Here is a 24776-nt window from a genome sequence, read left to right on the forward strand (position 1 = left end):
TTTGGACCAAACTGAGGCCCGAGAAAAGAAATTTTTGGAGGCCTGGCCCCCTCTCTTATTTGAAGATCTGGATTACCGCACCCCCTCCCCCCAACCTTATCTCATGGATCCGGCACTGACTAATGTATATCGGCAGTCTTGAAAAGTTCTCAAACGTTTTCAGAAAATTTCAAAATCGTGATATCTTCGGCAATTTCCGGTCACGGGTAAATTTTCAGCAATCCAGGTATTCTGGCGCTAGGGAGGCAGAAATCTCCAGCATTTATTCAACTACGAAAACGTTTCAAGGTATAGATTTGTCTAAATTTTCTCAGTTGGGCTTCTACTGTTCCCAGCCCAATTGAGAAAATTTAGACAAATCTAAACCTTGGAACGTTTTCGTACTTGAATAAATGCTGGAGATTTCTTCTATCCAAGAAAAATTGTCCTATTTGTGAGATTGAAGGCGTCCATTTCAGCAACTGCCATTTTAGTCCTGGGAGCAGTTCACCAGTTAACAGGGATGCTACCCCTCTTGTATTTTTTTTTCGTTACTTATATTTTGAATATCCTCTTTGAAGCCTTTCTGGCAATACCCACTGTACATCAATTTATTACTCAAGGTGGACTGGGTTCTATTGAATTCCTCGTATAAGGCAAGACAGCCTGGGGACGAGTGTTGCTAGCGGTGAAGAAGAAGGCGCCATTGTTGATTTGATTAGTGGTGTTTCACCAATACTAGCGGGAACTCACGACTAAAGTTTCCGTGAGGACCTTCTTCAAGAGCCATTACGATGAAAAACCTGTGATGGAACGGACCTCTTGGATACATGGAGGGGGAAAGAATGAATGGTGAAACAAACGATTTGTTTGAAGACACCAAGGTCCGTCTTCGCCAGTATAGTTTTGCAATTATGTTTCCTTAAAGCAAGCTTATGATAGCTTTTAAAGTTTTGTGCAGTTTTATGATTATCATCAAGCTACAGGGAAACGATGTTGACTTTCCATCGATTGAATTTTAGTAACTGTGGAATACCATTCTTCTGAAAAATAATTGCGCACGATCGATGAAAAGGGTATTCGTTTGCCTTCATCGACGGGAGAATGTTTTACCCATGTAATACACTTGTTTTGCATACTGAACTTTACACATTTCCAAAGATACTGACAATAAGTAGAATTTATTCAACAATTAAGAGCTTCTTTCCTCGGTCATCATTTCCGTTGGTGATTATTCCCGTTATTCTCATGTTCTCAATGTCAGTTTTGGGGGTGACATTGTAAGGAGAAATGAGATGCTAGTCACCCCCAAGTCAAAGGGTTAAAAAAGGCGAAATCTGTTTAATATTTTTGTGAGTACATGAAACAACATTTTGAAAGATGGCATGATTATGTTTTTGAAGCAATTCTCTAATTTTTTTTTTTAGGACTATCTTTCTCCGCTACGATCACCCTTGAATGCCAAAAATGGCAGCAAGTTGGGTTGCAAAGTTGCAGAAGAATCTGTGTCAAAATACAAACTGTTTTCAACCAAGTTTCTGAGATGTGCTATTGAGACTTTGAAAAAAGTCAAAGCAAAAGGGAAGCACCTTGATGAAATTACAAACTCCTTAAATTTAGGTAAGTGAGAGCATCAAAATAAGTGTACAGAGTTTTCAAAAAGGATTGGCTATTAGCCAGTATATGGTTAGTTGCATGCATTCTGGGATCTTGGGGCATGCTGCCCACAAAGTATTGTTTCTGGGAGAGGGGATGACACAGGGGTGAGAGGACTCACCCCCCCCCCCCCATGTTGTGACGCAGGTTCAGTTCCTGGACTTGGCATGAGATGTGGGTTGACTCAGTTTTTGGTTCTTGCCCTCACTCCAAGAGTATTTTCTCCAGGTCTTCCTGTTTTCCTCCCTCTGTAAAAATCTGCAAAAAGATTTTTTTTTCTTTCTTTTCTTCTATTTACATCCCTGTCATGGGGAGCATCGCGTATGGTCTTAGGCAATAAAGACCCAGTTACCCCCAATTAAGTTGGTTTGTATTTAATCTATTTAAAATGTATGGGCTCTAAAATTCTATCTTATGCATTTGTTTGGAAGTATATGCAAAGTGATATGATAGTTGGTTGGCTAGGTAAACATGAGCTAGGTAGAGATTGGATGGGTGCTCAACCAGCATGAAAATGTAATTTAACCTTAAATATTTTTGTGGATGTTTATGCGAAAATGGCCTTCAAGGAAGTTGTTTGTTCAGGAAATTTGTTGTTTTTTCACAACTCAAAATCAAGGTAGTTTTTTTTATGTTCTAAAATGGTGGCCAGTACTTAAGGAGAACCCTGAATGTTTACGACTTTTTTTGTCCCTTCCTCTCCAAGCATCTGAATATAAAAAAGAGACTTGAAGAAACCTCAGAATTTTTTTTATTCCTTTTCTTTGATAATCAATCTCAAAATGACTTTTGTCTCCTACACGAAATATAGTTTCTAGTTGTGTGATAATGGGAAACAATACACCTGTATACCTTCTCAGAACACCCCAGATCATTTTGGTGAACCGACAATACTGACTTTAGTAGTAGTAAAATACTAATGAACAACTTCTTTAAAATGGTTGAAAAATATTAATTTTGTTTGTAAGAGTTCATACTAATCCTTCATTAGAAGTAATGTGAAAATTAAAATGATTACTGACTAATATACAATTGTATGGATTTTTGTTTAGTGAGTACGTTGTTCAGCGACACATTATCTATTCAGAATGGTAAATATCTCAAGTTTATTCCTTCACTGGACCAACTTGGCAAGACAATTTATTTGATTATTGTTCAGCTCATATCTAAGGGTCAGTTTGACCAGGCTTTTTGTCATGCTAATGACTTGCTCAAGTTCATTCAAGTGGTCAAGTCCTGGAAAAACTATGATGGTGGAAAAATGGAGAAGGGGCTCTCTTCACTCTCTCTTCGAACATCTGATGCTTTGCTTCAAGGAGCAGGAAAATTAGAAGAAGTGAAAGTAACTTTGACAGAAAGAGCATCTCATTTGTGTGTTGTTTTAGACTGGAGAAAGTTGTCCTTACTTTTCCAAGTGGAAGCTGTCACATATTCTTCATTGAAATCACTTGTGGATAAAACTCTTAAATGTGGAACAAAATATCAGCTTGACTGTGGACAAAAGAATGTTGATTTTAAGCATCTGGCAAAATTTCTTTGAATCTGTTTTTAACAAGCTCATGGTGAAGTTTGAACAATTGATAACTGGTGGTATAGACTCAATCTTGTTTGTTGCTGAACTGGGATTTCACTTTGGCAGGAGTTGCAACAAAGCTGAAATGTCAATGCAAGGCTTGGACGTTTTTGACAAACTTTTGAAAATTTCAAGAAATGTCAACCATACCAAGAATGGACACTCAAAGCTTCCAACACCACTTCAAGTTTGTTGTTGCATTTGTTTCGTCAGCAAGGCTAAAATTTTATGGAACTGCTCCTCAAATCCAATATTAGAAACACTTGATTCTCTTCAAGAAATGATATTGGAAGGAAGCAGACTACTTTCACAACTATTGCAATCCAAGGGTTTGTCGTGAACAATGTTGAAAATTGTTTCTGATTCCTTAGAGTATTTCGGAGTTACGGTACAAAATTTTTCTACCAAGGAACCAAAAAGAAGTACATGCCTCTCATGGAGAGTTTGTCAAGATGCGGTGCAGCTGCTCAAGTTGTATGAGAGAATTCTGTCTCTCCAGTGTGAACACATCAAGCACGCTCTGCACAAACCTAATGGTGACAATTTGATTGCACAGTGTACCCAACAGTTGCAAAAGACCACAGCAAGACAACTGACTGTCTTGAACTTTGTGGTTTCTTCTTATCAAGATCAGGTGAAAAGTGACAAGAATGCAAAAGAATGTGACAGGAATTCAAGGTTGGGTCCAAATATTTATTTTAAAAGCACTATACGTATGGTGTATTATGTGGTTCAGTTTTATCCTACAATCAGCATCAAAATTAGTTGACACATCATGTTTAAGGAGTTCTATTTATTTTTAGAATAACATGACAGTTTGTACCACACTCTAAATCACTGACAAGACCCCCCTCCCCCCCCCCCCACCTATTCAATGTTGCCTGTGTGTACAGGGATGTAGATAATAGCTGGAAGCCAGGTAAATTACCTGTCTGTGAATGTGATTTTTCTGGCTGTAAAGCACTACTTTCTCCAAAATGTTTTTAAATGTTGTCAGAGGGTTGTTATTTATTTATTTATTTTGTTTGTTTACACCTTCATTGCTGTCTTACCTGAACTGAAAGGATTGTAAACACTCCATTTAGTGCAATGATCGCATCATTCATATCACATCGTCCATTTTTCAGGCTCAATAGCCAGCGGTATTTGTAATTGATGTATGTGAAATAATGAATGTCCTTGATTTTGCCCCCAAAATCAAGAAAAATGCATCTCAGAGAGTACGCATTTTCAAAATTTCCCAGGGGAGCATGCCCCTGGAACCCCCTTGGTATAGCGTGCCAAAGGCATGGTAGAGTGGGCCTTCAGCCCAAATACCCACCTATCATTGCTAGATTCCCGCCTGTTAAAACTTAAGCTAGTCATCTCTGGTGTAGCTAAAAGTTCATGGAATCACAATACAACATTGTCTTGAGGGGAAGGAGGGGAACAGGTTAACTTAACAAGGGCAAAAGAGATGAAATTTAAGTAGTAGGGTGTCGAAAAGGTCAATTTGTGGACAGTTTTTTCGCTGATTGTAGGTTCAAACTATCCCATGTTTTACAAGTGTATTAGCATACATGTACGTTGACATGCCCAAAACAAAAGGAAATTAAATTTGAAACAATGATGAAACTGAATTACAACAAATGAGCAATCATTTTGGTAATAAATTTGAGTGGAGATAAATGGATGGTCTCCATTGTCAAATAGAACTCCTTATCTTGTGGAAGGAAAGTATTCTACTGTTTGTTACTAGTCAGTTTGTGAGAGGTGATGGGTGAAGTACAACTGTATGTTGTCATTCAAAGTGCAGTTTTTGATTCACAGTTTTGTTTTCTTCACAGAATTTGTATTCTGAGAGAATGTGTTACAGTTGCACAGCAAGCAAGCAAGGTTATTCACGATGCTCTTGAAGACCCTGATATTCCTTTATCTCTTGATGAGCTGCGATGGGTGGGTAGTACTGTTTACAATGTAGGCTGTGTGTCCTATCAAAGCGACTGTTTTGCTGACGGAGTGCCATTGCTGGCTCTTGCCTGTGATGAGTTAAAAATCTGGAGCTTTGGAGCAGAAACAGAAGAGAAAATCATTGTCCAAGCTGAAGAGGTAAAGTCTGTTCAATTGATGAATGTACTATAATTTAAAGTTTATTGAAATAATTAATAGTTCAGTTGAACTATGGTTTGACCCTCTACATGAGAGTTTTCCTTGCTGAAAATGTTACATTCAAGTATTGTTTCAAGACTGTCTTATGGGTATCAGGTGTTCTAAGCTAGAACAGGGTCCTTTCACACAGTCAACAACTGCCAGAATTCGACAAATTTCGTAATTACTGGTAGCTAAACACATGTAGAAGTAAAGAACAACCCAGCACAGGAGTATAAAGGGGTTTTGGAAAAAATTTAAGGAAAACTTTGACAAAAAGTTTTGTGCTGAACTTTTCAACTTACTAGCCAAGTGGCCAGTGACATCTTAGATGTTACAACAATTTTAGTTTGTTTACTAGCCAAACTGGCTGTTGGAAATCAGAAACCACTAGCCAAAACTGAATTTCGACTAGTCTGTGGCTAGTTGGCTACCATTAGTGTGGAGCCCTAGAGGGGAGTAACCTTTTCATGAACTGGTATTCTTTCTAGGGGGAATCACCAACACTCCTAATCAGTTCATGATTCTGAAACTGAAATAAGCTGTGACAAGATAGGCCTTCTAGCTCATAAGGTCAATTTGCTATGGGTACAAAAATGAAACAGGTTTGGGATGAACCGAATAGGAACAAGAGTGGGTAAGAGGGGAAAACTTATTACTCTTTCACTCCCAAGATTTCATTCATAATTCTCCTTACTGTCTGCTTCACAATTTCTATGATCCAAGTTTGGAGAATTTGGTATTAGCTTAACTAATAATCCCTTTATCAATTGGTATTTGTCTTTATTCTCATTACTTGTCTGTTTGATATAGTGTTGATACAGTAAGGAGAAATTCTGTCTTGGTCACTCATGGGAGTTAAAGGGTGAATGTAGAATAAGTTGCTGATCACAAATCTAATTTTGGCTAACAATGACATGGTGAGTTTTGAAAATGTTTATTTGGCAATGTTTGAAAAATACTTTCAGGTGAAGCTACTCACAAAGTATGCCTTGCTAGTTGACTGTCAAAGAAGAGCCGGAAGAATCAGGGATGCACTAAAGACTGCTTCAACTGTGGTCCTGGTAGCACTGAAAACAGTCTCTGATGCCCACACCCTAAAACAGCAAGTCAGACAATGGGTCTCAGTGAAACATGAGCTGGTGAAGGATCTACAGGAGGGAGAAAAACAGTCTGAGAGATGCAGGTTTGTAATAGAGTTCAAAATAAATATTAGTATTTTGATGTCGATTAACTTAAAGCTTATGAGTTTTAAGCAGATGTCAGATCATACTGTGTAAAAAAAAGGTTAGAAGAACTCCAGAAAATTGGTTTTAATTTGTTTAAACTTGATCAAATGCATGCATGTTGTTTTCATAATCAAACAGAACATACATACATGCAGCAAATATAAGGATTATTCCATTAGAAGTGCCCTCAAACGATTTCTATTCACAAGTTGCGATGCATCAGAAAAGGAAGGAGTGAGTTTTTTATGCATTGCAGCAAGTGATTAAAAAATAATAAGGCACTATCATAACATAACCATGGAAATGTGGCAGATTCCTCACCTCAATACACCAAATTCCTAGTTTTTGGCTCGTTCAAGGCTTCAAAAGGATCAGATAAAATTAATTTAAAGAGGGAAGAAAAAAATGGGGGGAATTCTAATATTTTTAAGGTTGACTCTGGAGAGATAAGGCATAGTGATAAAAAAAGACAAAATGATATAATCATTATGGTGTTGAAGAATTACATAATTAAAGTAAGATTGAGTAAATTGGAAACTGTCTGAAGAAATTTCTTTGTTTTTTTTTCTTTTCAGAACCCTATGCAGTGCATTTGCAGAGCAAGAAGATGCAAAAGATGTAGAAGGAAGCCAGCTCTGTTTTGTTTTGCAGGAAGAGCTTGCTTGTTACAAGACCAAAAGGTGACAAAAGACTTTCTTTTACATTCTGACTTCTTCTTATGGTTTCCTCTTTCATAAGTGAAGTACAACTGTACCTTCCAAAATGTTTGATTGAATTGTTCCAAACTTTTTCAGCTATGACACAGCAGTAGAGCAAATTGCTGTCATCAAACAGTTGAGAGAGCTGTACGTTGTTGACAAAGATGAGTTTCACTATGCATCAGCTGCATTAGAACTTGCTATAGCCCTGCATAGCTTAGGAGAGGTAGACCTTGAAGAAGAGAGGTAAGTGTCTTATCCTGTATAGGTTTAATTGTCACGTTTACGGATACGAACTCTAACCTTTTTTACTTATGTAACTCTTCCGTTTTTAGCACAAAGACACTAAGAAACTTTCAATGACTTTCTATTTAATTTGTTAGCGCGCTTTGTTTGATTTCTGTTCCGTGACTAGCGAATATCCGCTCAAAGCTAGCTACATAAAGCTCTGTTCATTTCTATTTCCCGTACGTCAAAGTGTAAGAACTAAATTCGCCTTCTATAAGCAAGTAGCTCAGTTGCGAGGAGTCACTGTAGCGAAAGCATTTCGGAGGCGAACGAAGTTTAGGAGTTCTCTACCCCGGAGTCAAGATCCGATGTAAGTTACGCTTGTAATATTCCTCATTTTTATCATTTCTAGTTTCGTAGTCTTTCGGTTTTCCTTATCTCGAACCTTCATGTATCCGTTCTATAGTTTTTACCGCCTGTGCTGTACAAAGACTGCCAGCTTAAGTGAATAAAGAGTTTGATGCTGCTGCTTGTCTAAAGTTCAACACTGTGGTTATACTGGCGAACTCCGGTGCACAACACCACGTGTCTGCGGCATCGGGAACGCGACATTAATGGTTACCAGCTGACATACAGGCCAGAGCTGTTGCTAACTGTCAGCTGCTGGTGAAATTTGGCAGAAGAAAAGTGGAAGTCGGCAGCTGGATTTTTGGCCAGCAATCACCTGGTAAAGCACAACCGGCCATTCCAAGGTTACACACTTACAATTACGTATGATGCGCGATCCTTGCAGTAGATAGTGCTATTTAAGCAATAGTGAAAATCAGACCTGAAAAAAAATCAGGCCTCTACGGGATTGGAACCACTGACCTCTGCGATACTAGTGCAGCGCTCTACCAATTGAGCTAACAAGCCAACTGGGAGCAGGCTGTTAAGTTGATTCGTAGTAAACCCGTGAAAGTGATAAATTAGATACAATGAAATATATGAAGTTCATATATTTTGAACTGCAGTATTAGATACGTATGATGCACGATCCTCGAAGTAGATAGCGCTATTTAAGCAATAGCGCTACAGTGTATTAAAGCAATAGCGCTATCTACTGCAAGGATTGTGCATCATACGTATCTAATACCGCAGTTCAAAATATATGAACTTCATATATTTCATTGTACACTTACAATTGTTCACCGCCTTTGAGCCACCTCACTTGAAATTTCAGCCAGTAGCCTAACTTCTTAGCTACCAGCCTGAAAGGCCTAGTGCTGTTGGACAGGATGTTAGTCCATGGCAGGCAGGGCTCCAATTTAATTTTTGGATCACTAACCCTTCGGGTTAGTAGACATCTTTTTTACTAACCAAATAATAAAGTTTGGTATCCAAGCTCACAAGTTACGATATCTCAAATATTGAACATTTTGATAATAACAACTAGGACAAATTAAAGAGTAGCTGAAATTGCATGGTGACCTCAAAAAGGTAGACAATTATCCACCTATTTTATTTCCTCTTGTTTACCATGATTAGTCAAGAACAGTACATCTACAGCACATTCTCTAACAAGAGTTAAAGTTGACTTAACAACTTGAGTATTCTAAGTATTCCTCTGAGAGTCGGGCCTACGTGCTCTTTGCCCTGTGGTCTACTGATGTTTAAATATGTTAGAAAATTTTACTCACCATGTCGGGTTAGTTGGACAAATTATTAATAACCAAACATTGAAAATTACTAACCATTGGTTAATGGGTTACCATTAATTTCGAGCCCTTGCTTGTAAATCCACAGCATTTAAGTTGCTATTACCAATCCATACTCATGGTAGGAAAGGGCCAGTATGAAACTAGAGTGGGTTGCCTGAGAACAAAACACAGTGGCCTTGGTTAGGACTCCAAAACAGTCCTCTTAAATTGGAGTTCAGCATGGTAACCATGGATTGACCAAGTCTCCTATTAATTGTGAAGAATTTTTATCATCTTCTTATTGAAAGGACAAAGTTGGTCATTCAAACTGTCAGTTACTTTTATTAAAATGAATCTTTACTCAGCAGACACCTTGATGGGCAGGGACAAAAAAATTGATCCCTTTCAAGTACATCAAATCTGCATCAGAAGAAACCTAGACCTGCGTTGAGCAGACACTGCAGGGCTCGACACTAATAGTAGCTGAGTTTCTTTAGATCTGCACCGCAGTACTGTCAAGAAGCTGGGGAGACTCTAGAGCAGTTATTGGACTCAACAGATAGTCAGGATGAGGAGAAAAACATGCATTCACTTTTGCTGGATAGACTTGGTGCTGCATATTTATGGCAGGCTTTGCTTGAGCACAAAGATGCAGTAAATGAGAGAGCAACTTCAGCAAGGCCAGAGCTTTCTGACAGTTATGAAGGAGAAGAGGAAAGTACTGGAAACTTTTTTGATTAAGATCTGATCTGACAATTTGATGACCCACCCAGGTCTCAAATTTGGATTTCTTGAGGTCGTGCTGGCTGCAGGCTATCTGTTAGGCCACTGAGTGTGCCTCCAACAAAGAGACGCACTGGGGCAAGAAGTTGATTTCAGTTAACTTGAAGTCTAGAGTGAACATTACTTATACAGATTTTATATTGTTCCTTGTTCAACACATTTTCAGGAACAAATTGTTGTCTTTGATGAAATGTCATGGGCCTGTTTTACAATAGACATGAATTTTGTAGTCAGTTTTTCTACAACAACAACATACTGTACCTGTACGTGTACATGGAGGACCGTGCAGAAGGGAAAGGGGCCCTGACATTGCACCTCTGGTGCATCCCCAAAAGCACCTCATTCCCTCAAAATATCAGACTGTCAAATGAAATGTTGGTGTAACTTTTCAGATAGAAGATATCTGCCTGGAGCAACCATTTATGGAATCACTTTGTGCAGCTTTGGAAATGTGGACGTCACTAAGGACCAAATCACTGCAACAAGACACCAGTGGAAAGGTAAATGTTTCCTGGAAAAAGCATTTTAGGGCTATGTAATATATTTTTTTACTTTAATTTCCAAAACATTAATATTTTTTCACTGGCAGTGAGAATTCTTTATTTGAAAACAAGTGAAACTTTAAAATTCCAAGAACAGTTTTCTTTCATGGGGAATTTGTTGTGAGAACTAAATAGGTATCAGCTTTTGATACTTTCAGACGTTTTATGATAGGTACTTAAACAATTTGAAAGATGTGCCCTTAAAGATTTATGGATTACTAAAATTTAAATGCTGTGCTAAGTCTGCACTCAAACAGAGTGCCCACCCAGCCCGAGGTTATCCTGGTTTCCATTGAATTCACCCTTTAAATCCCAAGACCTAATCACTAATTCTCCCCTCTAGCTGCTACACATTTCCTTGTAAATAAGTTATAAGAATTTGGTGTTAGATCAAGAGAACAACTTCTACATGATAAGTTCAAGTATTCTCATTACCTGTTGAATCATGTATGGGCTTTAAAGGGAGAAGATACATGTTTAAATCATTTCTGGGAGTTAAAGGGCTAAGCAACTAGGCGTATTACTACTCCCCCAAGATGGGATGCTAGTCCATTGCAAGGTTATCCCCTTCCCCCAGCATTTTATCACTTGGCAGGCTTTTCATCTGTACTCCTGGTTACAGAGAGGCACGTGATAGAAAAGAAAGCTGTGTTTTGCCCAAGTGGACACAGCAAAATGACCCAGCCAGTTCTCAGACCCAGACCTCTTGACCCGCAGTACAGCATACTAACCATTGGGTTACTGCATCTCCCACTGTATACAATACATTTAATCTTGCATGAATGTTATTCTCACTGAATTTTTTTTTTATGTTCTAGGTTGACCTGGTCTTATTAATCCTGAAGAGACATATCATTACTTGCTTATCACCGCTGAAATGTTTGGGCTTTTAAAACAGGTGAAACCTGCTACGTACTTTCATTGGTGACGATTTGGATTTCCCACAGGCAATTAACTGTTCATGCAGTCCTGTCACAACATGACCATGGCAATGGAAATGTTAAAAAAATGTTTCGGTACAAGAAATGACAGCAGTTTTAAGAGATTTAAGTATTTGAAGGAAAAGGCTATCACTAAACAGAAAAGAATGATTTTCTCCAGTCAGGTCTTTTTTATCTCGACTGGGAAATTTTATACAGTGAGGATCCTTCCCTTTGTTATCAGTGGTGTAATGAATAATGTAGGTTCTGCATTGTTGGAGGTTATTACAAGATAATTTGGTTGTATCAACTGGGTTAATAAATATTAATTGGCCGCAGCAAAGAATTTCTAAAGCTGATATTCCAAGGTTAAGCCCTTTATCAGAGCAAATGGTGAAGGGTTAATACTTGAAACATCAGCTTCAGAAATTGTTTTCAGCATCCGATTGGCATGTACATTATCAACTCAGCTGATGAAACCAAATTATATGTACTTATAATTCCACCCCCCCCCCCCCCCATCTGCCCCATCTGATGCAGCACAACATATGGGTATCTTCAAAAAATTAAGCGTGTGGGAACATCTTCCATTGCACCCCTCCCTTCCCAGGATTAACTCTGCTACCCTTAGGCTTAGGCAAGTTAAGCCAATAATTTATATCCGCTTTGCAATACTGAGCGTTTTAAAAATTCTTTTATTAATAGACTTGGTTTTAAGCATAACTTGGCTGTAAGTAATTAATACACATTTTAGCCCATTACACTTTATATGTAACACTTGATATGTATTTTATCAGTGAAACTATTTACTATTTTAATTTACAACAGTTTCCCATCAGAATCTTACCCCCTTTATTCATTCAATGAATGAATTGTTTTCTTGCAGCCCTTAAAAAAAGCTAGTGCTCTTTGCATGGCTGCCAGTATATCCCAGTCAGTTGGTACCAAAGATATGCTGGATAATGGATTGTGTGCCCTAAGTGATGCTGTTCACTCATTGTGTGACATTCTGGACTTGTCACATGCTTCAATTATTCTGTCTCATACAAGTAACCTGGTTGATAGATTTGAGCCCTGCAGTACTTCATGGGTTCAGTTCTTGTTGGCCAAGAGTCACTATTTGCTAGTCACAGGAAAGGTATGAAAAATCAAAATCATTATTAACCCTATCACTGCTTTAACTAACTCTACTTACTGTCTGCCAAACACTTCTCGTGATGTAAGTTTGGAAAATTTGGTATTGGATTAACTAAATAATCCTCTACGATTGATTTTTTTCTTTATTCTCCTCACTTGTCTGCTTGACATTGTACTGATGTTGTAAGGAGAATTCCTGTCTTGGTCTCTGACATGGGAGTCAAAGGGTTAAACAAGCATTCATCATGCAGGCATACATGTATACGTGGTACTCTAGCTCCATGTTGGTGATTTTTCTTTGTGCTGAAGAACTTGGAATAGCTTTAGGCAAGGAAACTGTGGGCCAGCTAGCCTCTGAGAGCAGCAGGGAAATCCAATTTGTATAGTAATTACATGATTTTGAGTGCAATTTGGAATAAATAAGCACGAGTAAATTTTTTCAAAGACTAACAAAATTGCATGAGCCCATAGGGTGAGTGCAATTTGTGATCTTTGAAAACATTTACAAGTGATTATTTATTCCAAATTGCACGAGAAAATCATGTGATTATGTATTAATAATATACATGAAAAAATACGAGGTAGCTTCTCATAACTACGCGGAAGAAAAGCGCATGCATCACATGCAAAAATAATTTATTGAAATCCTGCAAGTGACATTGACCTTGACATTGACATTGACCAATTATTCTGACCAATCAGAATGTCTGGTTTGTTTCTTTCTTTGCACTGAATTAACCCTCTTCTGTACTGAATTAACTCTCTTCTGCACTGAATTAACTGAAAACTGCGTTCATCTTAACCAATCAGAACTGAGAAATTTTTTCATGTATATTATACAATATACGGTATAGGAGGAAATACCAATTAAACAGGTCTATAATAGTCAGTACGTGTAAACACGGGATTGTTCAGTTTGTGATGTGTGTGTCAGTCGTGGTTTTCATTGATTAATGTTTAGTATTCGGATGGGGAGGTCTCCCTGAAGGAAGCACTGCAGAGTGAAGTCTTCACACACAAGAGTTACAAGTCCCACCTGTTGAAAGCCAGATGGAAATCAATTTGCTGTGAATATGCAATGCTCCCACCCACAATCCACAAATTTAAGATAATAGTTGGTAAGTTCACTCTTCTTCTTTGGAAATTCCTCTTTCCAAAACTTAGATCTACTCTTCTCCACAGTTATTCAGTAACTTTTTCATAATGGAAATGGGAATTTAGCAGTGGATATTCCATAAGATGGCTCTTCTTGTCCACTGATACTAGGTCTAATTGGAATTTGGAGTGTTTGTTTTTGGAGACCCCTAGAAAGATCCTTGGAGTAAGGAAGAAAACTAACAACAAACTCAACCCACATGTGACACCAGGTCCAAGAATTGAACTAATGGGAGGCGAGTGACCTCACCACCACCCAATCCCAGCTCCCCAATATTGATTTTTTATTTCATTGTTTCATAAACCGTCGCCAAGTGACCTGTGAAAATTTAGGCAGACTTAGTACCAACAAAACAGTCTGTTCAACCAGATAATTTTTGATCAGTGAATCAATTCATGAGTTTATGGGTAATTCCCAGGTGACAGTTATGTTTTTTAGTATTATCATTGTTGAGATCCTCTACTTGGTTCACTGACTCCTGGAATGGGCTATGGATGCACTTCATAAACTAACACAAATGGCTGAAGAAATCTTTGGTTTAGATGCGTTTTGTACTGGCAAACAGATACACAAGCAAAAGGAAAATTTGTTGGGTAAGGTGATTGAGGAATTTTTGTTTCCTTTTATTCTTGACACAATTCTGCAGAGCCCTGCTTGCAAAGTAGTGCCCCTGATTTCTATGAGCTTCTACTAGGGACAATGTGTTCTGATGACTGGGATAATACAGGGGTTTCATTAAGGGCCAGGCACCGGGCAAATTGACCGGTTGTGAGGACGGTTTTGCCCACCTGATTTGACGGTCTGGAGGAAAGTTTATCTTATAAAGAAGTTCAGTTCAAAGAGTTTTGCCCGCCTGTGAAAACCAGTTTCCCTCCTGCAGAAAACATTAATGAAGCCCCTGATAATATATACCTAAATCATGTGGTTGGCAATACCTTGCAATCCTAATTCAGGCTTTGAGATAGAGTTGTGCTTGTAATTGGATGTGTTATTATCCTGATTAAAATATAGAGAAAAGTGCAATCAAACTGGCCTGAAACATGGGAGAGTTTTCTTCTGTTTTATTATTAAACTTTTAATCACATATTTTGGCATCTATTCCTTTTGTTTGTGCAGATTTGCTAGCCACATCAGAAAGTTCTGGCCAAAACCTTTCTAGTTTGTCAATCCTAAATGACTTGCTCTCATCCCTGTTACAAGTTGGTCAGCTGTATGCTCATCAGGGAGCTGTGAGGGAAGCTTTGAGGCAGTTTGTGGATGGTGTTGCACTAGCAAGGCAATTTTGCCTACCATACAGGTGATTTATTAATGTTTAGTAAAAGCTCTGTTAAACTTTTGGACCCACACTAGATCAGAAAGTCAAGGAGCATCAATCCAAAATTTTAGATGAGAGAATTTTGAAGATAATATTAACTGTCCTTGTCTGTTACTCTTAGACATCAAGCTGTTACCAGAACAGGAAAGAGAATAAAGTAAGATCTTAAAAATTGTTTGCTGAACATGAAGTTGTGCTGAAAATGAAGGGTTAATTTCTTTTGTTTTATTCCCCTGATGTGAATTCAACATTGAATTAATCTGCTGGTAATTGGTAAATTTGCCTTGTCCAAACCAGCAAAACAGTTATTTTTCAAATTTTTTTCTTTTTTTTTTTTTTGTTTGCAATTACGGCAAATGTATAAACAAATTTCATTTCAACTTCTTATGTCCCCATAGAGCAAGATATCTTAGCTATAGTAAAGATGCCAAAGGGGAATTGTTTACCTCTAAAGATTAATTTGGAACTAGTTTTTAGAAGACTCATCTAGACTACAAAGATAATGGCAAAGTTTACATCCTTTTTGTTAATTTAAGTTGAAGTTTCAACTCAAATTAATTAAAGATGACTTCACTGACTAGTGACCAGGGATATTTTCAATTGAATCCCTGTGGTTTTGTTATTTTAGGAGAATAGCAAAGGATTTTTCTAAACCTTTGGTATATATGATAACACCTTTGCTTGTGAGTACTTGTAGCTACTGTTGCATTTGATAGACTTCTATTTGTTATGTATACAAAAGAGAGAGATTTTTCGTGACCTTGTGAAAACCAGTTGGATGCTTTTACCTCTTAGACATGGCACACAACTCTCCGTGTTTACTGGTATCCCCAATTACTGTGGCACTAAGTGACTCAAAGTTTATCTGCTCCTTTATATGGGATGCAAAAACAAGGAACTAGAACCTTTGATGCCAGAACAAGGAACTAGAACATGGCTGCCAGAACAGGGGATTACAGAACAGGGAACTAGAACATGGATGCCAGAACAGGGAACTACTGTAAGACATGGGATGTCAACAGGGAACTAGAACATGGGATGCCAGAGCAGGGAACTTAATAAATCTACAAGTAGATTTCTCTTTATTTTGTTATTTCCTTTTTGTCTGTTAGGAAAACAAAGGAGATCTGGTGAAGCTTGCAGAACGTCTTTCCTCCTTGTCACTTGATGACTCTTCAACTAATACTGCTCACCAAAAACTGGCTGCCCTGGTCAAGACTTGAAACATCATGAAGTCTTCCTTGTGTGCAACTGAGAGATACAAACACGGTCTCTTCACTCCTGAAGAAATTTCCCTATTGCAGAACATGCCTAAAGGTACATTATAGTTATTTTACAAGCAATAGCGAGCTTTCAGCTGTGTTATGCAGCCAAACCAGCTTCAAAGAAAGTGTTTAACTGTTCAACTTTCTCAGGATTGGTTTGTAGAACAGTGTGACTCTTATAACAGGAGAATATTTTTTTCTAGCGAAATGTAATTATCACTAATTTAACATAATTCTTTAAGCAAAATTACTTTGTTAAAAACTTTTTGTTACCAGACCACCTCATTTGACTCTTCCCAATTCTTCAGCTCATGCTACACATAGATGATTACATTTGCCATGAATTTTTAGTTCCTTTGACAAGTAGAACTGAAATTTAATTTGTTACGTTGAGCAAATAATGAATTTTGGCAATAATCCTATAGTGTGATATTGACAAGGTAAGAAATTAGAATTATTGTTTTCTGGAGTGGACTGTTTGCACTTTGGAAACCTTCACACATCCAGTAAGCAAGGACAGAGAACTGCTGATCTGCAGGGTAAGGGCTGACTGTGATCCTGCTGTGGTTAAGATTAACACAACATCTGGAGAAGCACAGAACAAGGATTGCACTGTATGGCGATGTGTTTGTAACAACTTGGTTATATTGCGGTTACTCTGTTGTTGTATTTAGGGAGAGTGGACCTCTCACCTCTACATTGGAGGAGGTAGTAGCTTACAGTCAGTTGAGATTCTGTAGTGCAGGTGTAAGCTTTGTCCAAGGTCACCATGAGGGGTTTTTGGGTAAAACACTGAATTCTCACAATACCTCTTTATTCTAGAAGATCACTAGAAATACGTCTGAGCAAACTGTCTGGATATCTGACAAAACACTGGGGATAACCTGAGCTTACTAGTAGATAATTTCTCATTTAACCACTAGAAAGTCTGTAAGTAATGATAAAAGCACAAGAACAGGGTTGGCGAAGTAAATTAACCTAATTAGCTATTGACTGAAACAATTTATTTTGTAAAGGGAGACAAAGTTGTTGTGGATCTTTCAAAGCTGTTCCAGTCTGGTGTATTGGAGGAATTTACAGACATAATGAATGACAGCATCAAAAGCATGAATATTAACAACACAACCGACTGGTGGACACTAAGGACAAGGCTTGACAGGAGAATGAAGGTGATCAACATTTCAACTCTCACGAGCCATGAATGTGTATCCTCTCCTATGACATAACTGAAAGTCTAAATTGTAATAATTATGGTCATTTCTTTAGAACCTTTTGGAGAAACTTGAAGGTTCTTGGCTTGGAAGATGGAGAGGAGTTCCTCTTGGGCAGCCTATTGATGAAGAGTATTCTGAATCAATAGCATCCTTAGCCAGAGAGTTGGAAGAGAAAGTTTCAATCCTGTGTGGATGTTGTCCTGATAATCATTTGCTTGAAGTATGTTGTGCATGAATCAATCACAGTTTCCCGAGTTATAAGGATGGCAGATTGTATGAAAAATGTTTTACTGCGAAGGATCGTTCGCAGTAAAAATGCTTTACTGCGAAGGATCGTTCTCATATACGTCTCATAACCGCAGTTCACACATATGTTTCATATGTTTGTTGTTGTTTGATTTATCATCTACGGGTTTATATCGAATTAATTTGATGGCCTGCTCCCAGTTGGCTTGTTAGCTCAATTGGTAGAGCGCTGCACTAGTATCGCAGAGGTCAGTGGTTCGAATCCCGTACAGGCCTGAAATTTTTTTCAGGTCTGATTTTCACTATTGCTCAAATAGTGCTTTACTGCGAAGGATCGTTCTCATATACGAAAAATGTTTTGTCCATCAATCTTTGTTATGATTTGTGTGCCATCTTTGGTGCTTGACCCAAAGATGACAATTGAAGTAGCAAAACCTTGCATAGTAACCGAATGGGAACTGGGGATGGTTCAGTGGCAAGAGCACTCACCTCCCTGCTGTTCCAAAGGTTCAATTCCCAGACCTGGTGTCATATGTGGTATGTGGGTCGGTATGTCCTTGCTCCAAGGGTTTTTGTACAGGTTCCTGGGTTTTCCTCCCTCCACAAAAACCAACATTTCAACATTTCACTTTAAACCAGTGGACAAGAAGAACCACCTCATGGAATGCCCCCAGCTAAATCCCATTGTCATTATTAATATTTTTATTATTAAGTGTCCTTTGTTTGTTGTAGGTCCTCATAGATTCGTCATTTTGCTTGTCAAGAAAAGAAACTGCTGAAGCACTGATTGAAATTACTGCCATGGATGCTACCTTACCTTCTTTTGAAAAAGTAAGAACAAGAAAATTTTGTTGCAATCAAAGAATTCATAATCAAGTGTCTAGAGTAAGTTGGAATTTCACTGCTTTTGTCAAAGGAAAGGGCTAACTCTTCACTCTAATGAAGGGCTTAAGTCAGATTTAGCAACTACTTACATTAACTAAATTGTAATTTGGTCCACTTGTGTTTCCCAGACATAGCAACCCTCTGGTTTTTTTCTTCTCGACCTGTATTGCAATAAGCTGTTGTGATTATTTTTGGTTTGATTATTTGGTGTTTGATAAAATTGCACTCTATTGTTTTATCATCATCAATTGCCTGACAGGAGAATGTGTTTAGTCTTAGCTACGAGAGACAAAGGGAGGTTCCTCATCCTTGGCCCTTAAGTAATCATCTCTCATTTCATGATCTCTCACATTGCATGTTTCAGCTACTTGATGAAGTTCAGAACCTCACTGACAAGCTATTTGAAGATACAGACAAGAAAAGCTGCATAAACAGGTTCGAGGGAACATAAAGGTTAATTTTCTTTCTGACCTTCATTACTTGTACTCTCGAGAAATTATTGATGACAACAAAATTCCTTCTCAGGTCTGGAGGTCACTCTGCAGAGAACATTCCTCGTCATCCTGTAATCCTAACTCTTGGAAAAGTAAGAGCCAGCTTTTTGAGGTCTTACATTTGTTTAGTAATCAGCCATTAAATGTATTCTAGCTCTAGCTCTGAAGACCTGAAAACTGAACAACCAATATGTGGGTTCTTTGTAAATAGATGTTGGTGAACTGTCAAGGAATCAAAGCTTAGCCAAACACAAGGGTGGGAGGAAAGGCATCCGTAATGGACTGACATTCCATATTAGTTTAAAAAGTGGTCATTTGCAACATTAGTTTAATGGGTACTGGTTGCTCACCATTATATTCAAAGTGTTCAGACACTAAGGTAGATTTATGGGCATGCACACATATGCTGTAATTGCAAGATGTGTGCCTAAATTGTGGTAGCAGATCTTACTTATCAACTCATTCAGTATTGGGACGTACTCTTCTACAATGTTTGAAACCAGAGTCAATTTCTGGCATATCTATAAATCAAATTGATCTGTATTTTATGATTCATAGGATATTCAGCATCTTCCATGGGAAAGCATACCGATCCTGTTTGACCAACCTGTGACAAGGGTCCCATCTCTGCAATTTCTTTTTTCCAAGGTACACATTTCATTAAGAGGTCTTTGAAAGTTTGAAGACCTGACTTGTTTCTCAAACAACTGTCATGTTTTCTCCCAGAACCATATTGATTTTTATCTCTGCTATGCTGTCAACAGTGGAAAGAAATTTATTTTAATTAATGATAACAACCCTGATGCCCACTGATTGTGTAAACCATGGTTTGGGTTAGACCTTGTGTAAAGAACTGGCTCATTTGGTTTCTGGAGCATAATTCTCCCTTACAATAATGGTTTGTAATTTTATGAAAAGAAGTTGTGATCTGATACAAAAAAATGTTTGTCATTTCATTATCTATTAGCCAAGGTAAGCATACAGGAAAAATTGTCAATTGATTGAATTGAATGAAGGTCTTTTGAAATGTGGTTGCCTACCACAACAACTTTTGTGCCAGATTCTTAGCTTTTTAATACCTTGATATTCATTGTCAGTTAATATTTTTTTCTGCATTTCTCTTGATAGTTATCGTGTCAAAGACAGTTGCCTGAGATTGATCCTGAGAAAACATTCTATGCACTCAATCCTTAGAATAACCTACCCAACACCCAGAAAATGTTTCAGAAGTGGTTTGAAAGGTACAAAACACAAGCAAATGATTGAAGCAAATGAAACAGAAGAAAGACCTGATGTTGTGTTTCTTATATATTAAACTAGGCTATACAAGTTGAGAGAGGTAACACCAATATATTATAAACTGAACAAATAGATTCAATGTTGCTGTGTGTCTGTTTAGTAATAGATCACAGATGACATCAAAATGTAGTAAGAATAAAAAAGTGCCACAGGAAGCCCAGCCAAGTGTGTCACTGATTTTGGCATTTTGGCAGCATGTAATGGTTTTAAACAATAAGAAAGCAAAATGTTGTTGATGGTGACATTACTCTTGCATCTGTTTTTTAATAGATCACAAGTACAAACCAATCAAAATGCTTGTATAATCCAACGTATATGAATAATTGTTGTCACTTGCAGCGAAGATGGATGGCAAGGTATCACAGGAAAGCCTCCCACACAGGAAGAGTTCAGGAGTGCTTTAACTGACCATGACCTGTTCATGTGAGTTATTGTAAAGGCTCCAGTAAGGGGCCTATTGGCCCACACAGCCAACTAGGAGTATTACCACTCACCCCCCCCCCGACAATTCGGCAGAAGCCATTTGTCCTTCTGGGTGAAGAGAGGCACTGTGAGAGTAAAGTGTTTTGCCCACAAACACAACACACTAACCCAGCCAGTACACAAACCCAGACCTCTCAACCCGGAGTCCAGTGCACTATTCTAGGGTCTCCCATCAGCTTTGACTGTCCATGACCTGTTCATGTGAATAACTAAAAGCACTCCAGTAGATCTCCTTTTAAATGGGCCCCCTCTGTCAAGAACAGCAAGCTTCTGGTATGCTTCCTATCTCTTATCAGCCTGCAATTTACCCCTCTCCCTCTTCCCAACAAAAGCTGTCATGTACTGGTGACATTTTCCTCCATTTGAGAATGTCGGCTTCCATCTTTAAACATTACAAGTTCTCTACCAAGAAATGTATACAACAGATCAGGGGGAATATAAAGAATTTGGCTCTTACAAAGTTTTTGAAAAGAAGGTTCCCCTCACACCCCTCTGATATGCATACCTCTAAAATAAACCCTAGTTCTGAAACCCTGAAAATTGCTAAGCCTGCCATTGACAAAGTAGAAAATTTAAAAGGTCGTAGAGGTTGGATATTTGCAGAGCTGTCAGTGCTGAAATACTGAGAATCATGACTCTTAAATGTTAAATAAGTTGACTAACATAGAGACAAAGGTACTTTGGGTTCTTTTATACATACTTGAAATTTTGCTTGTGTGACTAATTAGGTTGGATGACCCATGTTATTATCATTCTGATATGTCTGTATCAGTTACTACCAGTAATGATTTATGTTACATTGACTGAACTATATGCAAATTACAACTGAAACAGGGGAGATGGTGTTTTTTTATTTATTTTAGAAGTGAAATCAGTATCTATGACCCTTTTTATATGACATTTGATGCTCTTGCGTGAGTTGCAGTTGCTTAGCTGCTAAACTGGGTCCATAATACAACTGTTACACTTATTAAGGATCATATTTACTGTAGGTGCTCTCAACCAATACATCGGTTGACATAATTATTTGTCGAGAGTCAGTTAACATTTGACCGATATGTTGGTTGACATTTGGCTGACAGTCGGTCAATGTATCGGTAAAGATATTGACCATCAACTGTCGACCAAGTCTCAACCAAGTATCGGCCAGCTGTGAACCAACCATCAACCAAGTGCCAACTGACTATCGACCAAGTGTCACCCAAGTGTTGACTGACTCTCAACTGATATATCAGTGGAGAGCACCTGCAGTAAACATGATCCCATACTTATTAGTTCTAGATGCGATAAACGTTTTCAGATAAGGGTATCTACAGTAGAAAGTTTTATTGTTGTTGTTGCTTTAATCATCGCATCAATATTCTTTCTAGATATTTTGGTCATGGCACTGGGCGTGAATTTCTGCAGGGTGATGACATTCAAAGGTTGGATTGTCGAGCTGTTACTCTGCTTATGGGTTGCAGTTCGGGAAAACTACAGGTTAGTTTATACCTGACCGTGAAGGAAAAACATTATCACATAATTGTTGTTGACAAACCAACAAAATGCAAAGGAAGTGTCCAATTGTCTGGTTCAGATGTGTAGTTGGTTGAGACTAGGCATGGGGCATATAAGTAACCACTCTATTTTAATTCACTAGGTTGGTGGAGAGTGTGAGCCAAGGGGGATGGCCTTAATCTATCTTCTGGCAGGCTGGTATGTCTTTGGCATTCATTTCTTGTGTGTTAGTTCCCTTACAAAGTCTTTTACTGACGTGCTATACTGCAGGTTTCAACAGCTTTTTGCTTAAGCAGCTGTTGATATAGTAGTGGGTAGCTGCCCTTGGAAAAGGGGTCCTAAGGCAAGACTTAAACATGAGAGCCAGCTCGCAGGCTCAACAGACAGCAGTAAGAGGACTCATGGGCAGTGATAGACAGCTGATAACCAGCTTTTATTGAAACCTCTGGCTCTATTTGACAGAGCTCAACACTAACTTTTCAACTTACTAGCCAAGTGGCCAGTCACAACTTAGATGTTATGACAATTTCAGTTTGTTTACTAGCTACACTGGCTAGTGAAAATCGAAAAACACTGGCCAAAACTGAATTTCTACAAGTGTGTGGCTAGTTGGCTACCATTAGTGTCAAGTCCTGATTTGAACCCAAATGTCAACTGCTATTGACCTTTGTCATTGGGAAACTCGTATAACTTTGCTTTCCTTATAGGTTGGGCACTCCCTTTTCTTGGACCAGACCCTCAAGGAACTAGTTATTCTTCAAAGACCATAGCTCTACTCTATGGTTCACTGTATAGATATGTAGCATGTAATCTATTTATAATGTATTCACTTTCAGCCCAGCCATCGTTGCTAACTTGTGGGATGTTACTGACAAAGACATTGATCGCTTCAGTGAATTGCTGCTGAAACAGTGGCTTCAATCTGGGTCTTGTTTCTCGTTACCACAAGTACTAAGCCAGTCGCGACAAGCTTGTAAACTGAAATATCTGATAGGAGCATCTCCTGTAGTTTATGGCCTTCCAGCTTACACCAAGGAACAGAATGGTTAACCAAGGATTATATACTAAAATATCTCTAGTTCCAGTAAGCAATAGCAAAGTATTTACCATACTAGTGCTGATTGTGTGGCAAAGAGGACAAGCATTGTGCAGAGTGTGTTTGGAAATGGTAGTGCATACAATTTTAATGCTGATATAGCACTTAAGTGTAGACTACCATATGCAATAGGTGCTAAATCTACATGGGCTGAAAGTACCCGATCAGTTTAAGCAGAGCCAGTTTGTCATACTTTGTCCCACAATCCTGTTAAGTTGTACAAGAAAGAAACCCATTTGAAACAGAGAGGGACATTATCTTTTTTTTCCTGTTCTACTACAGCTCTTATTCTCTATCGCACTAACTTTTTTTTGAAATCATGTCAGTACCAACATATCCAAGGAATACATAACAAAATTTGCTTTGTCAAATAACAAACCAAGGTTACAGTTATTAACTGTTTGTAACCATTTTACCATGTTATATCATCAATTGGGAACAATTTGAGAAATGTGTCATCTGTATATTAATGTTTTACATTGGCAATTAAAGTTTAGCTTGCATATTAAGGGCATTTCTCTGATATCTGTACCAATTGTGAAAAAAATGGAAAAGGATACAATTCATAACAGAATGAATTCCAAGAAGGTACCTAATAATTTTAGTGTCAATATTTGTTTTAATAATTGAGCTTGAAATGATGATGATGGTGTTGTTGCCTCAATAAAGTCTAATTATTCATGTAAATATATAGTTCCAGGTTTCCTCTCAAATGTGTATTTTCATTAATTTTGTCGAAGTTAATGCAACAATATAAAAGCAACCCTTTTTTACTTAATTTTAAAGATCTAAAATGAGTTTCTCCTTGGAAATGCAAGTATTCTTGCTTGAGTGTCAACCTCGATTTTAAAGATATATCTTCATATGTAGCTGTGAAAATCAGGCAAATGTGCATTTTTGTTGATTGTTGAAAGGTTTGCTATGGTGAAAGAGAAGTAGTTTTCAAGCAAACTTCATGAAAACAAACGGGGAAAGGAAGAGGGGGACCAAAAAAACAGAGAAAGCCCTTGGTTGACTTTTCAAACCCTTAAGAGTAATCAGCATCTAATATCTCCACACAGTGATACTGCTGAATCATTCATTAGGATCATGAGAATAAAGGAAATTATCTTCAACCTAAGATTTGATTGCTAAACAAAGGAAATGTATAGAGAGAAATGTGGAGAATACAGATACTGAAGTCAGGCTTGATGTTCTTGAATTACAATTTTTTAGAGTCCTGTTTTGTTTTCTCCAAGATGGGTATGGACACATTTGTGTGCATGTGAAGAATGA

At 38.0% G+C, this 24776-nt stretch overlaps 1 pseudogene across 1 annotated transcript; it reads left to right on the forward strand.

Moving 5' to 3' along the window:
* The first annotated feature begins 662 nt into the window (after positions 1–662).
* LOC148729703 (uncharacterized) lies at positions 663–24188 on the forward strand (annotated as a pseudogene). The gene is made up of 29 exons (XR_015988695.1): positions 663–863; positions 1407–1599; positions 2688–3886; positions 5035–5296; positions 6304–6521; positions 7140–7244; positions 7359–7508; positions 9667–9887; positions 10345–10448; positions 11321–11392; positions 12301–12552; positions 13513–13669; positions 14250–14300; positions 14824–15004; positions 15144–15179; positions 15651–15705; positions 16135–16242; positions 16764–16901; positions 17304–17456; positions 17554–17721; positions 18480–18578; positions 18997–19067; positions 19158–19218; positions 19685–19774; positions 20255–20367; positions 20765–20848; positions 22279–22387; positions 22548–22603; positions 23242–24188. The product of XR_015988695.1 is annotated as an uncharacterized LOC148729703 (transcript).
* Positions 24189–24776: the final 588 nt, after the last annotated feature.

The sequence above is a fragment of the Stylophora pistillata genome, chromosome 6, assembly GCF_964205215.1.
Source record: "Stylophora pistillata chromosome 6, jaStyPist1.2, whole genome shotgun sequence".
NCBI lineage: Eukaryota > Metazoa > Cnidaria > Anthozoa > Scleractinia > Pocilloporidae > Stylophora > Stylophora pistillata.